This window comes from Trachemys scripta, chromosome 9 (genome assembly GCF_013100865.1).
Source record: "Trachemys scripta elegans isolate TJP31775 chromosome 9, CAS_Tse_1.0, whole genome shotgun sequence".
Taxonomy (NCBI): Eukaryota; Metazoa; Chordata; order Testudines; family Emydidae; genus Trachemys; species Trachemys scripta.
This window is the reverse complement of record NC_048306.1, coordinates 35,459,214-35,473,715: the sequence shown is the minus strand read 5'-3', so window position 1 is coordinate 35,473,715 and position 14,502 is coordinate 35,459,214. Positions and strand designations below refer to the sequence as shown.

General features: G+C 37.7%; 1 long non-coding RNA gene across 1 annotated transcript; it reads right to left on the bottom strand.

The window, feature by feature from the left end:
- Positions 1 to 5,151: 5,151 nt before the first annotated feature.
- LOC117882450 lies at positions 5,152 to 12,733 on the bottom strand. Its single transcript, XR_004647015.1, has 3 exons — positions 12,679 to 12,733; positions 9,310 to 9,368; positions 5,152 to 5,496 (listed from the first exon to the last, which is right to left on the bottom strand). It is a non-coding gene; the product is annotated as an uncharacterized LOC117882450 (long non-coding RNA).
- Positions 12,734 to 14,502: the final 1,769 nt, after the last annotated feature.

The following is a 14,502-nucleotide window of genomic DNA, read 5'->3' as shown; positions in this document are numbered from 1 at the left end:
AGTGTGTGACACTGATTAGAGCATAAACACAGGTTTGTGGTCTATAACTGTTGGTGAAAGATGTATGTCATTAAGAAGCTTTATTTTGTCAAGTAGTCAAAACATTATCGGAGCAAAAACTTGTGCTATATTAATGGTTTCACTTACAACTATTATGCCAGAAGGAAAAATCTCCCTTCTCTTTAAAGAAGGCAGTAGAAGAAGGCAGTTGCAATGGAGTGTGCTGCTGCTCCTGCCATCTTGTTTCCAAGCTGCTGAAAAGCCTTTAAATGCAAAATGAAAGTAGTCTCCTTCACTTTTTCTTTCAGGATGGCCATAGTACTTTTTTGGGAGGGTGGGGGGAGGTGCCGTCTCCTTAATAGAATGTGTAGAATATGTAACATACAGATAATATAGTACCTTAGCTATCTTTACAGGAGCCCCTCAAATATATTGGCAATAGATGAACACATACAGAAGATGTACAAGGCCCTATTCACTGCTGGTGGAAGTCTCTTTGTAATGTACAGGAAGAGAATTCCACATAGGCCATTCAGCCAGTAGCAGGGATAACTTTGTTTTACTCATACATGTTTGCTCCTATGCTTATATTTGTCAATGCCTAATTGCTTTTACTGGCCACATATAGGATGTGAACGTATATAGTAGATTATATATTTCCTTTAGACTGTTGTGCCTATTTATTGGAAGGTTTACCATGCTTTGCATTATAGTCAAATACTTGCAATTTCTTAAGAATATTTGGCAAGTTTGTTTAAATTTGCTTAAATTTTGGCACAAATTATTACAAGAGTATCTCTTCCCTCTTTATGTTGTAATAAACCACAAAGTGGGGATGACTGTATACATTTGTAGGTAGCCCCAGAGTGAGTTACGTACCATATACTTGATATAAATATATCAATAAACTTCCACTCCATATTTTCTATGTTCCTGCTCCTGCATGGTTATGAGTCATAAGGGAAAGGGAGGCTGTAAATTCTACCTTATCTTAATTATCACTAAATTAATATCAAAGATGTCAAAAGGAGAGGAAATGTGTTAATCATCTATAACAGTTCTGTACTGGTGCTCTCAGATAAATTGGTGATGACCTCTTGAGAATCTATACTAGGAAGTTGGGGATACAAAATGAAGAATTTTTTTCTTACAAGTGTGCTTGCTCTTTGTCCTTAAAAATCTAAAATTTGTTTTGAAACATTTTGGGGTCTACTTTGCATTTCTTTTAAAACTTGAAAAAGATAAAATTAATGATCTTAAGTGTGGAGATTTTTTATATAATGTACACATAATGTGTATGTATATATTACATACCAAAAATAAATTAAAGAGCATAATTAAAGAAGCAAATTCAAGCAATCAAAAATTAGGAAATGCTAAAATTAAGGTTGCCTCTGCACAGGCTTACATTATACATATGATTATACTATTTTTGCAGTTAAAGACTGTATCATAATGCACATGCATAAAGGCGTTGAATTAAGGTTGCACAAGCAAATATCTTAATTCTGGCATTTCCTAAATTTTGAGAGCCTGACAAAAATTTTTTTAATATTGTTTGTGTATAATTACCTAGGTTTTTAAAAAGCAAACTGTAAAAAATCCAGTGTGTGGCATCATATTGACACCCACATGGGTCATCAGCAGGGTTGGCACCCCTAGAAACACTGCACAGACCTCTGCCTAGTAAAATAACTGATTGTAGTAGTAGGTTGTCATCCTTTATGTGGACCAACACTAGAAACCAGGAAATATGATGTACTAGTTATGGCCATCTCCCTGTTAAAACCAGCAAAATAAAAATAAAAAATTCTACTGGGATTATATCAATGGTCTTATTAAACTATTTAGCTTTAATTGTAAAACTAGTTTGGTCATGCAACCCTGTAGTCACTCAGCCTGTGAGAACTAATTGAGAACTACAGTCCTAGGATTAAGGGAAATCTGAAGGCTAAAGTTACCACTTCCTGTGTCTTTGGCACTGCATCTACTAAACTATTGGCCTCCAAGCATGTCTCCTATAATGAATGACTGCATTGGACTTCATCCCCCAATATATAATACACATTATCCTTTGATTATTATAATAATTTGATTTATTTGAAGGAAATCAACACAAAATTATTTCCCCTGTAACAGAGTGGCTTGTCCCTTAAGGGCTGTAAAGCCTAGGGGTAGCCAACCCTGATAATTAAATAGGCATATCTGGGTTGGCTCATGTAATTTCCTATAAAGGGCAGGAGGTGGCTGCAACTCAGGAAACTGAAGGAAGTAAGAAAGGCTCCTGCTGGGAAGACCCTGGCACCAGGGGGGTTGAAAGTTGCAGGGTGTGCTTGACAGGAGAAGGAAGCCAGAACCAGAGAGCTGAGCTACAGTGAGAAAAGGCTGGGACTGTTGGCTTTGAGTGAAGGAGAGTGGGACAGAGGAAGAGGTCCATGTGTGGCAGAAAAATGAGGGTGATATCTGAAATTTTGGGTTATGGTTATGGACTTTATTTTGGGGACTTTGAGGATTGTTTGAGCCATTTTGTTGCTCAACCAACACCAGACTGGAGTGCTGTTGGCCACAAGAGAGACTATGTGGAGTTCTGTGTGCAAGAGGGGGTAATAGAGGCAGGGTGCCTGCAAAGCAACCCCTGGATACAAGAGAGGGTAAATAGTAAATAACCACCATGTTATATTCCCCAGCACCAGTTCCTTTTAATTTCTACTGAATGCGTGTTTCTGATGAGACCTGTTTAGAGATGCACAGCCATATCAGTCTTCCTGCTTTAGAGAACATATACTAGCTTCCACTTTCCTTTTCTTTCCTCAGAGGAAGTGATCAAGCCATCAGATTACTGGCCAAACTTTTGGGAAGGCTTCTTTTTGCTTTTCCTAACATCTCACGTATCTCACCTATGCATGGATTCCTCAACTGAAATTGCACATGAGTATTCCTTTGCTTGTCAGAATTACAGACCTAGAATCTTTCCACAGTTGACTTGCTTTTGCTTGCCTTTGAAAGGGGCAAATCATTTATATCCCCTGGACTTGTGTTTTTCTAGTGTAATATCCTGAGAAATTGTATGGCATGTTGTTTACTAACATTTATTCTTGTAACTTATTTACAGGATTTTTTATCTGTTTGAGATGAAACATTTGAAAAAAATTATATTTCAGACATAATCTTTTCTTTCTGTCCAGTCTGATATCAATACAAATGAAGCCCTAATTATGCTTAGCACACTTGAGCCCTCACAGGATTGTAGTGTCTCTGATTTTCTTACCTGTAAGTAGGACAGATAACTGTGCATTGACGTTGGAATGGGGAAGACCTCTCAAAAGTCACGTAGCACTTACACCAGATACCGATCCTGTATGTTCATTAGGTGGTGAATTACACAATGTTACATCAGTAGACCAGGAAGAGGATGCTGGGAGGTGTTGTACATATTTCTTGAAGTTCAACAAGGAGAAAGGCAACCATGACAGAATCTTAAAGGAATTAGACTGTCCTCTGTCAGTATAAAACATAACCATACCATGTGTAACGAATTCCCATTTCCTTTCCCACAATTCCAGAAAATATAATTTCCTCTTATTAAAGCTACCTTCTTTCCGGCTAATGTCCAATAAGCACTAAAATGATCTTCAGCTGTGAAAGTTTAAAGCTGAGATCCTGTGTGGCTGTATGCTCCTACATATTTTAATTTTACTATTCATTATAGGGTCTTAGATCCCAGCTGCATGTTGGCCTTAGCTAATTTTGCAAAGAACTTCATCTTGTCAGTAGAAAAGTAGGTACCTAGGATGACTGTTACAAGAATTTTGGCATAATTAACACTGAAGGTGTTGTATGGGAGGTTGACTACACTTAATGCCCACCAGTAATTTCAGTGTGGTATATCTCTAGTTATTTCCAAACTGGGTGTTTTTTCTTAGGTTAAATTCTTTTTGTGAGAATAAAAACATGTATTGTGTCTTGAATATTTAGTTAAGGAAATGTACTTCCTTTGTTCATCCAGGTTGGCTGAAACATATTTTTCATTTTCTAATTTAAAAGCTGGAATGTCATGAAAAAAAGGTTGAATATGAGCTTATTGGGCAGTGACAATCAAAAATGTCTAGCCTACTTTAGCAGTTTCATGTTGCAGACTTTTTATTTAAAAAAACCCAACAAAAATAAAAACACCTCTGCTTCCCAAACAACCGGCTGCTTAGCATGGCCACGAGGATATTTGTTAGCTCAATTTTATATAATAATGCTAATCTTGCAAACCATTTCCAACAAAAAGGAATATAGCTGTTTCTCTATCCATCTCTAGTTTATCATCTTTATTTCAATCTATTTTTTTGTGAGCTCATGTGTGCTGCATTCACCATTGTGCATTGTTTTCCCACATTTACTACTATCTGGGCAGCAGAAGTCACTCCCTGCAATAAGCTCGAACCTGTAAAGGTCAGTTCCATGATAAACAGGGCTTTGCTCCTTAAGGAAATAACCTCTACCCTAGATTTGAACCACTTTTGTATCCCAGGGACCAGGTTAGGTAAGTTGATTAAATGTTTCATTTATGGCTGCCAGTCATGTTCTGCCCTTTACGGAGACTCCGATTGTCAGGCCTTTAATGTGACAAATGACATGTTATAAATTAATCACCTGCTAGTTTTCTGTTTTAGGAGCCAACTTTCCACTTATTCCATGAACTTCGCACCTTTGGCATTAACCTCTTATGCAGAACTTTTCCAAATGCTTTCTGGAAATGAAAGTAAATGAAATTTATTGCACCTTTTCTGTCTATTCTAGTAGCCATATCCTAAACCAGCAGGTCTTTAAACTTCTTCAAAAGAAATATTGAACTAATTGGCTTCTCCCTCCATGTTTTGATTAAGAGCTATGGGGCACTGAGGCAATGTGGGAATTGATAACTTCCAGTAAGTGCATCTGTTTCTGTATTTCATTTCTTCTTCTGGTGCTTTTGAATGTTGTTCAATCTTAATACTGTGTTAATATTCTCATTTCGAGTGTTCAGTGAGATAGCTGATATAGTCAAATACTAAAAATATTTTAAGTGATAAATATTTTTGCTTTCTCTCTACTAACATTGCCATTTATTTTATGTGAACATACATTTATTAGAATTTTTAAAGAAAAATACAAAACATGCACTGTGAATAGCTCACTAATAATGACAAAATATCCATGTAGAAACAAGATGAAAACAAGTACTCATAATATGAAATTATACCAATATTTCATGTTAGTAAATGCTCCCTTCCCACTGCATACTATGCCCTCAACTTCAGAAAAAGAGGACTGATGGTAAAGGAAAGAGAGACTGGCAAAGTAAACTATTGATTTCTGTACAGACAGGGGGACAGTTCCATGTGGTGTTATGCAGAATTGATTTCACCATTTTAGATGATGACACCTGGTGAGATTCTTCACTGCTGTTACTCATAATTTGAAGTGGTGGGATCAATTCAGTTTCTAGAACAGATGTAGTCTGTGATCCTGTAAAACAAAAACACAATCACTGGCTGATGTGCAGCTGCTTAGGGAAGACCTATGCCTTATTCAGACTTGCACTGCTGACCGTCCTAGCCAGACCATCTCTTGCCTGGTGTACTAGAAAGAGAAGGGGATAAAAGGGTTCCTCTGTCCTTGTGCTAGAGGAGCTATGATTCGGTCCTATGTATCTTCTAAAAAGCCGATATGATTGAAAGCTTAGCATATTAATAGCAAAGTTATTAATATTAAAACAACTTGTTTATTTTCTATTTCCTCTTGAGAATTAACAAGAGCAGACATTAAATTTATGTAAGGATAACAGCTGGAAACACAGTTTTCTGATAAATAAATGGTGAGTGTATGAAAAAACTCTCTGAACCTATATCAGACAGCTCTTAGAGCTGACACTGTTCGACTGATCATGGTCCCAACTTGCCTTCCCTCTTTACTCCCACAGTGCTGTGCCCCCATATACTTCTGGATGTGATTTTATGAGTATAATTGTTTATTAGCACAAACTGAGATGAGAACATGTTAGATGTCTACAGGCCCTCATTTACAGCTGCAATTATTTGTGAGTGGCTGCGATTCAAAATTAAGGCTCTTGTTTTAGCATTAATAAGGGTTCAAACACAGTGAACTATGTTCATGAGACTGTATTGTATAATCATAAAGGTAGTTCATGAGGTGGTCTTGTGACAAGTTCTCTACAAACCAGTACACTGAGCCTCTCATTGTCCTTGTGAGTAAAGTAAATATTATCTCTATTTTAGAGCTCAAGAAAATGAGGTACATATGAATTATCCAAGATCACAGGAAGTTTGTGACAGAGCTAGGGATAGAACTTGGGGTTCCTAACTACATGTCCCTGTGATTAAATCATAGGGCTATCCTTTCTTCTTAAGGACACGCAGGACAACTGGGATGCTGGATCGCTTTTTTTTATTGTTGATTCAATGTTCCATGGGCTTATAAGCAGAAAATCACTGCCTGTTTTATGGTCTTGGTATTTGGTGAAGAAATACTTTCACGCACTAGATTGATAGTTCATGAACACTATCTGTTAAGTGCACTAGTTAGCCAAACTTAATTCACTTTCTTCTCACAAGGTGCATACCTCCAAAAAATATAAAACCTACTTTTATCAGTTACTGCCTCTAACCATTATTAATTGGTTTTTACATATTGGCTATTACTGATATGATAAAAACTTTAAAAATAGAAACAAAATGGCAGATTCTCAGCATGTGTAAATCTGTATCATTCCATTGACTAGAACAGACATATGCTGATTTACACAAGCGAATGATCTGCCCATTGGTATTTGAATAGAAATTGCAGTATGGTTTTTGGCAACATCATATATCCCGGGAATAAAGACTTAAATTTCTAACTCTCCCTTCTGGATGTAATGATACAAACTAGTGATATATGTAGTTGCATGGTATCTCCTGTGCTGGACATAATTTTTCTATGACTAGAACATTCATCCTTCTTCCATTTCTACCTTGTGCATATTTTTCTGTTCGTTTTTGATGTTATGTTTGCTCCCATTATATTTTCTTTTTCATCAGAATTCGTATTTGGGTGATAAATGATGATCACCTTGTTACTATCTTTGTGTCATAATGGGAATACCTTTTACTCTTATATAATTTTTCCTTCTCTCCATGTTTAGATAATACATGGTAATATCTTATGCTGTGTATAATGAAATGTGTTTTATTTCCTCTCAAGAGGTAAAAGAAGGAAATTGCGTAAATAGGCTCATGTCTCCGACTAGTTCCAGGTTTGTGTTAGATTTTCTGTATTCAGGGCATTTACTCATGCCGAAGGAGTTGAGGACTGCAAACTTTCACCTACTGGAAATCATTTTTCCCCCATTGTTGAATCCAAATCTGAGTTTCTTCCCTTTAATCTAACTTGGATCATTCCACCTTTCTTCTGCTTGCAGAGGCACAGTTAAACCTATCCAGATCATTTAAAAGAAGACTAAATCCTAGTCTGGTGTAGGCCCATTACTTGAGGGAGATGGTGAAATTGTTGTTAATGATGCAGAAAAGGCAGAAGTGTTCAATAAATATTTATGTTCTGTATTTGGAAAGAAACAGGATGTATCACACACAACTGAAGTACTTTCTAGTCCATTAGTAAATGAGGATGTTAAACAACGTATACTAAGCATAAACATTTTTAAATTAGGAGACTCTGATAACTTGCCCCCAAGAGTCCTACAAGAATTGATTGAGGAAATGTCTGTCCCACTGATGGTGATTTTTAATAAATCGTGGAATACAGAGCAAATTCCGGAAGACTGGAAGAGTGCTAGTATTGTGGCAATATTCAAACTGAATATTCAGAAAGGGCAAGAGGGATAATCTGGGTAACTATAGGCCAATTAGCCTGACACAAATCCTGGGAAAAATAATCAAGAAGTTGATTTGGGATTGAATTACTAAAAACAGGGATACAATGAATGCCAGTCAACATAATTTTATGGTAAATAGGTCTTGCCAAAAAAACCTGATCTCATTCTTTGATCAGATTAAAAGTTGATTGATAAAGGTAGTTACACAGATGAAATGGGTTTTCATAAGGTATTTGACTTAGTACAGCATGGCATTCTGGTTTAAAAAATATCAACAAAGGACACATTTTAAAATTACCATAATTAAAAAATGGATAACTAACAGATTTCAAAAAGTAGTCAATAGTGGAGAGTCATTATTGAATGGGGTAATTCTAGTGGGATTCTCCAGGGATGGATACTAGGCCAGATGCTAATCAACATTTTCATCGATGATCTGGAACTAAATATAAAATCATTTCTGATACAATTTGCAGATAATACAAAGATTGGTGGAGGATGGACAGGGCAGTCATGGAGTAAACTGGGTCATTTGGTAAGCTTGGCCTATTCAGCCAACATACATTTTAAAACCGTGAAATGGAGAAGTTGTACATCTAGGGGCAAGTGTACACTACAGCGCATCGGCACAGCTGGGCCACTGTAGGGCGTCTGGTGAAGACATGCTATGCAGATGGGAAAACGCTCTCCCATTGGCATAATTACTCCACCTCAGTGAGAAGTGTAAGCATAAGCTATGTAATTGGGAGAGCATCTCCTGCTGACTTAACGCCAGTGTGGACAGTGTGAAATTTGTGTTGCTCTGGGAGTGGGGGCTTTTTCACACCCTGGAGTGCCATAAGTTAGGTTGACTTAACTGGTAGTGTAGACCTGCCCTAGAGAGAAGGAATATAGGCCACAGCCACAGGATGGGGGACTGTATCTTGGAAAGCAGTGACTCTGAAAAGGATGTAGAGGTCATAGCGGGCAAGTGACTCAACATAAACTCCCAGTGCGATGCTGCCGCAAGAAGGGCTAATGCAATATTTGGATGTATAAACAAGGGAATAGGCAGGTGATTTTACCTCTGTATGTGGCATGGGTGAGACTGATAATGGAACAGTGCATACAGGTCTGGTGTCCACAATTTTAAAAAGGATGTTTAAAAGTTGGAGAAGCACAGAAAAGAGCCACAAAAATTATTTGAGGGCCAGAGAAAATCTGAGACAGTGAGAGACTTAAAGAGCTCAGTCTGTTTCTTTTATCAAAAAGACTGATATGTGATTTGTTGATTGATGTGTTAGAACCTTCATGGGAAGAAAATACCAGGTACTACAGAGCAATCTTTTTAATCTAGCAAAGAAAGGCATAACAAGAACCAGTGGTCTGAAGCTGAAGCCAGAAAAACTTAAATTGGAAATAGGGAACATATTCTACAGTGAGGGTAGTTATTCACTGGAACAGGTTACCAAGTGCAGTTGTGGATTGTCCATCTCTTGATGCCTTCAGATCAGGACTGGATGCCTTTCTAGAAAGTAAGCAATAGAAAAACACAAGTTACTTGGCTCAATACAGGATTGTAACTTGGCAGCCTTCACCTTTAAGGACTATGTGGCCTTGGGCTGGCCAGTCCACTTCAGTCAGGGTCAGATATGCCATAATTACCTCCCTCCCAGCCTGAGGGTGTGGGACTAATGGCATGAGGTAGTAGCCAGAGGAACACGCTAGGCCTCATTAAAAGAGCTGAGAGAACTCAGTTGGAAAGAGGAACTATGGGAGTGGCTTCAACTCCTGTGGAAAGCCCTGAGATAGGATCTGCAGGAAGCAGGGTACTCTAGAGTGGAATAGACTGCAAGGGGGACTTCAGGAAACCAACCTAGGAGTCAGTGCTCTATAATAGAGCAAGGAAAGGCTTAAAGGTAGCTAAGAAGGGTTGGAGAACTGGTCGCGTGAAGAATAGCAGAAGAATCTGTTTGGACATCTACTTTGACTTTTATTGTTCTGGAAAGGGTTAAATTTGTGTGGTGACTTGGCTGATCAGCCAAACCAACATCACCTGCACTATAGCCCATTGGTGTGAGCTTCCCAGCTGGGATGACAAACTTGGGCTAGCAGGGCTCCTTCTTGTGCTCTAAAAATAGCTTGTGGACAACACTTGGGAGTGGGCTTCAAAACCCAATTTCAATCTCCTTAGGCTTCAGAGGCTCCAGCCTGAGCTGCAACTACAAAGTAGTGTCTACACTGCTATTTTTAGCTATATTTTGTCGACCTAGGCTGGGAGGCTTGCTCCTGTGGGCTCCAGAATGCTGTGAAGACAAGGCATTAGTCGTGTGAGGAAACCCGAGGTATGAATCTACTGCGCTCAAGCCTATTGTGCAAAAATTATCCATGTGAACCCTGCTACTGCTCATTTAAAGTTATGTGGAAGTACAGTACAGAAACGGCAGTGCATGGCAATGGGGTCCATATGGGTTAGTTAGTGTGTGGTAGGCTAGAGTGCTGTACATTTACATCCTGGCTTGCTGTGCACTAACTGACTCTGTAGACAAACACCGTCACTGTCATTGAAGGTACCAAAGTATCATCTTAATGCTATTTCATCTTCCCTACCCTTTCTTCTTTCACCCTCTTTTTACCCAATACTGTCACTCACCCAGTGTGCTTATGCTGTTTCTTACCCAGTGGGACTGGCCAGGGTTGGATGTGAGAAAATTGTCAGTAAAACTTTCTTTGAAATGACAAAAATGAATCAGTAGAATTAGGCTATTTCCAACTCAGAATGTTAAGACAAATTTGGATTCTAACAGGATTATTCCCTTGTTCTTCCCATTCCATTTCATGGAAGCAGCAAAAGGTCTCTCTGACTCCTGGTCTCCTTGCTAAATTGATAAAACAAAATGGATTGTGCTGTATTCATTGTGCATAAGTACATTATTTATCTAAATGTTTATCAGGAGGCTCCAAACAATCTTGTCTTTTTTTAAATGGCCCCATCACCCTGAAGTTATTATATATGGACATTTCTTGGCTGTAGTTATTTCTATCTTCCATCAAGATTATTTCTGTTTAACAAGCATTAAAAACATCCCGAACCAACCATTTATTTGCATAACTCTTTCCATGCTTTATGAACATTATTTAGGGCTTACAAAGCCCCTGTAAGGTGGAGAAATATTATCTTAAACAGAAGAAAGAAGTTAATTAAAGTACAGAAGGCAAGTGACTTCCCCAGTCACTGCACAGTCAATGGCGTACTACAAATGCAATGTAGACCTTTTTAATCTTAGCCCAGTTCTTTAAACATGTGACCACATTTTCTCTCCATTCTATAAAATCAACATACAACAACATGCTTTCACAGAACAAATAAATACACACTGTATATATTACTCAGTTTTATATATGACTAACAAGCAAAGCTGAAGAATAATTTAATTTTTGTAAGACAACCAGTTTTTGACCAGAAAAGATGAATAACATTTATATTGTGCCATTCTTTATCATATCACATTTCTTCCGCAGAAGCAAAGCTTAGACATATGCTGATTAAAGAAGGTAGAGTAGATTGACCAGACTTTCAACAAAGAAAATAGGAAAAGCATTGCAGAAAAGGGTAGAAGGGAGGTATCTCTTAACTGCTGTTGAGGGAATCAAAGGTTATATGATTATTCTGCTGAGAATAATAACTACAGTAAGAATTTATTTCTGCTCACCAGTGGTACTTACAAATTTCTGAAAATGGTTATTTTATACATTGTGCAAATGTTTCATAGTGGAACTAAATGACTACTTTTATAGAACAAAAAGATGATTCTTTGGGCTAAAACATATTTCAAATCAAGTTCCTTTGTGAAAGTTCAATTGTACGTATCATAGAAATATTTAACCCTTCCTTATCCAGAGATTATGTAGTATGTAAGGAGTGGGGAGAGACAATCTTGATAATTTCCATGGAAGAAAGAATTCTCATTTTTTCCTTGTTTGAAGCTCTTCTGAGTTCTCCCTGGGGGGGAGGGGGCGAGGAAAACACAGGTTCAGATCAGGGTTAGATTTGAATACGGGAAAGAAATGGTACTTTCATAGCTCTATCCACAAATCAAGGTCTACTCAATTGAGTTATGAAAATAAGATGCCAAAATGGAAAGCAAGTTTCAAAACACTATGTAGATATTGAAAATATGATCAAGCATGCTCTGCTGGGCTCCTGGGATGCTGGCATGTTAGTGTATAAGGAGCTCCAAAGGGCCAGAGCATGCTAAGTACAGATGAAGTGTTTGGAGATTTTAGCAGCAAACCTTTAATAGGGTCTACTGAGCCTATGCCAATGATGAGACTTATAATTCTGACAAATCTGGAAGAATTTTCATGGAAGCAACAAAAGGCGTCTCTGACTCCTGGTCTCCTTGCCAAATTGCAAGTTCTCTTTCTAAGGATGAAGTTGAAAGAGGTCTTCAAAGAAAAATGAAAGGGAAAATAGGTATTTTGGCAAAATTGAAGTTTTTACTAAGCTTCAGTTCTTGGAAATGATCAAACTCTTTTCAGTAAAACATCCCCAAATCATTCATCCCGAGGAAGAAAGCAAGCATGGAAATGTTCAGCCTGAATGATTAAATTCTGGCAAAGTTCTACATAACTGAGATTCTGAAATAGAAGCTGGCAGCCTTCAGAAGAAAAGTGCCATCTTGCTTTTTCAGACCTAAGATAAAACTGAAAGTACATCAGAATGGCTTGGCTAACAGCAACATATATGAGAACAGCAAGATGGTTACTCGTACATGGAAACTAATACAAGAAATCATATTAAAATTATCTTTCTAGTTTTTCACGTTTGCCTTCACCTGTTGTGTTAAGAGCACGTCCAGAACTGCTTAAATGGATACACCAACTGGAAACCTGAAGACATAAGTAAACTGAAATTGAACATCAACTATAAATTGCTGCAAAATAACTTTTTTTTAAGCCACTATTTGCACAGTTTATAAGTTTGAAGTGTGTGGCTTCCTTCTCATTTACCATACTCTACTCTTACGAGCAATACAAATAAATACATTATTTCTGTAGTTAAGTAAATATTGTTTTAGATGCTATTTATTGAAATATTAGCTGTTTTTGAGTGTTTTATGTTTGTTCCAAAATGCTCATAACTTGCCTTATGGTGGTGTTGGCTCCCGGAGTTTGAAGAGGTCTAGCTATTATTACACTTGTTTTTTCATCTCTAGAGTTCCAGCATTACAAAGAAACATGAATTTGAACAGCTTTCTTAAGGGATTCAGCAATGTAGGCTTGAAGAGAAATATTAAACACCAGCCAATGTTCACAACATCCACTCTCAAGTGATAGCTCCCAGGTCTTATAGGCTGGTGCTAATTTCAAGAAGACCACCTAGAACTACTGTTAGGGAGCTGAAATCAAGAAAAGAACTACATTTTAGCTAGAGGAAAATAAGGTCAAATCATTTTGAAAACAGCTAAGTCCAGTTTCCCTGGACATATAAATGTAGAAGAGGGCTGATGAGGTAAAGAGAGAGGGGAGTTAATCATGTAAATGATGTTCCTTATTAATTTAAAGGAGAAGGAGAATTGTAATGGGTAAGTGTTGTAATGTTTTCCATCTCTTGAAGAATATTTTAAGTTTGTCAATTGCTAATTTAGAAATATAGGCATGAGTTAGTTTGAAAAAGAAAGTTCTGAAATGCAATCTTAACATTCAGTTTCCTTGTCTGTACATAAGATATCCTTGGAATTTTACATACATCAAAATATTAGGTCTGAATAGTATTTTGACCGAATATCAAAAAATAAAATTGTGGTGGCCATTGAGTAAGATATATTGAACAATTTCACATATGAACATGGTAGCTATTCCATTTCCAAGTACCATCAAAAGTCTGTTGCATTGTTTATCCTTATATGGTATTCAGTCAGAATTAAGTCACTTTCCCCAACAGTGTATAGGAATGATTTTGGAGCCAAGTAAATTGTTAGAGTTGACTTTCATTTCCTTTAGTACTAAATTTAACCACAGATAGCTTTTAAAAGAGGGACTAAAATCTGCTTGATTGGCTGTAAGCACAGGTGTTTTGCAAACTTCTTCACATAACTTTGCCGTTTCATTTTTATCCTCATCTATGGTATTCCCTACTTTTATACTCCTGGAATTCTTTTGAGCAGAGATTGCAAGTTGTACCCAATAGTGCAGTGCATTTGTAAGATAAATAAATGTCATCTGAGATTAGGACTGGTCTTTATAGTGGGCTGTGCAAACTCTTTTAGGGTTGGTGGGTAGTGGATCTTGGTCAGAAGCACAGTTCTCCAGTTTGTTTAGCAGAGTAAGCACTTGTGTTGTAAAAAGTGCTATTCCCAGAGTACTGAGATCCCACTTGCATCTATGGGTATGTTTACATTGCAATTAAAAACTCATGCCAGCTGGCTTGGGCTCATGGAGCTCAGGCTAAGGGGTTTAATTGTGATGTAGGAGTTGAGGCTTGGATTACAGCCGGAGCTCTGGGACCCTTCCTCCTAGCTGGGTCCTAGAGCCTGGGCTCCAGTCCAAGTCTGAACGTCTACACTGCAATTGAGCAGCCCCTTAGCCTGAGCCCCAGGAGCCCGAGTCAGCTGGAGTGGGCCAGCCACAGATTTTTAATTGCAGTGTAGACATGCCCT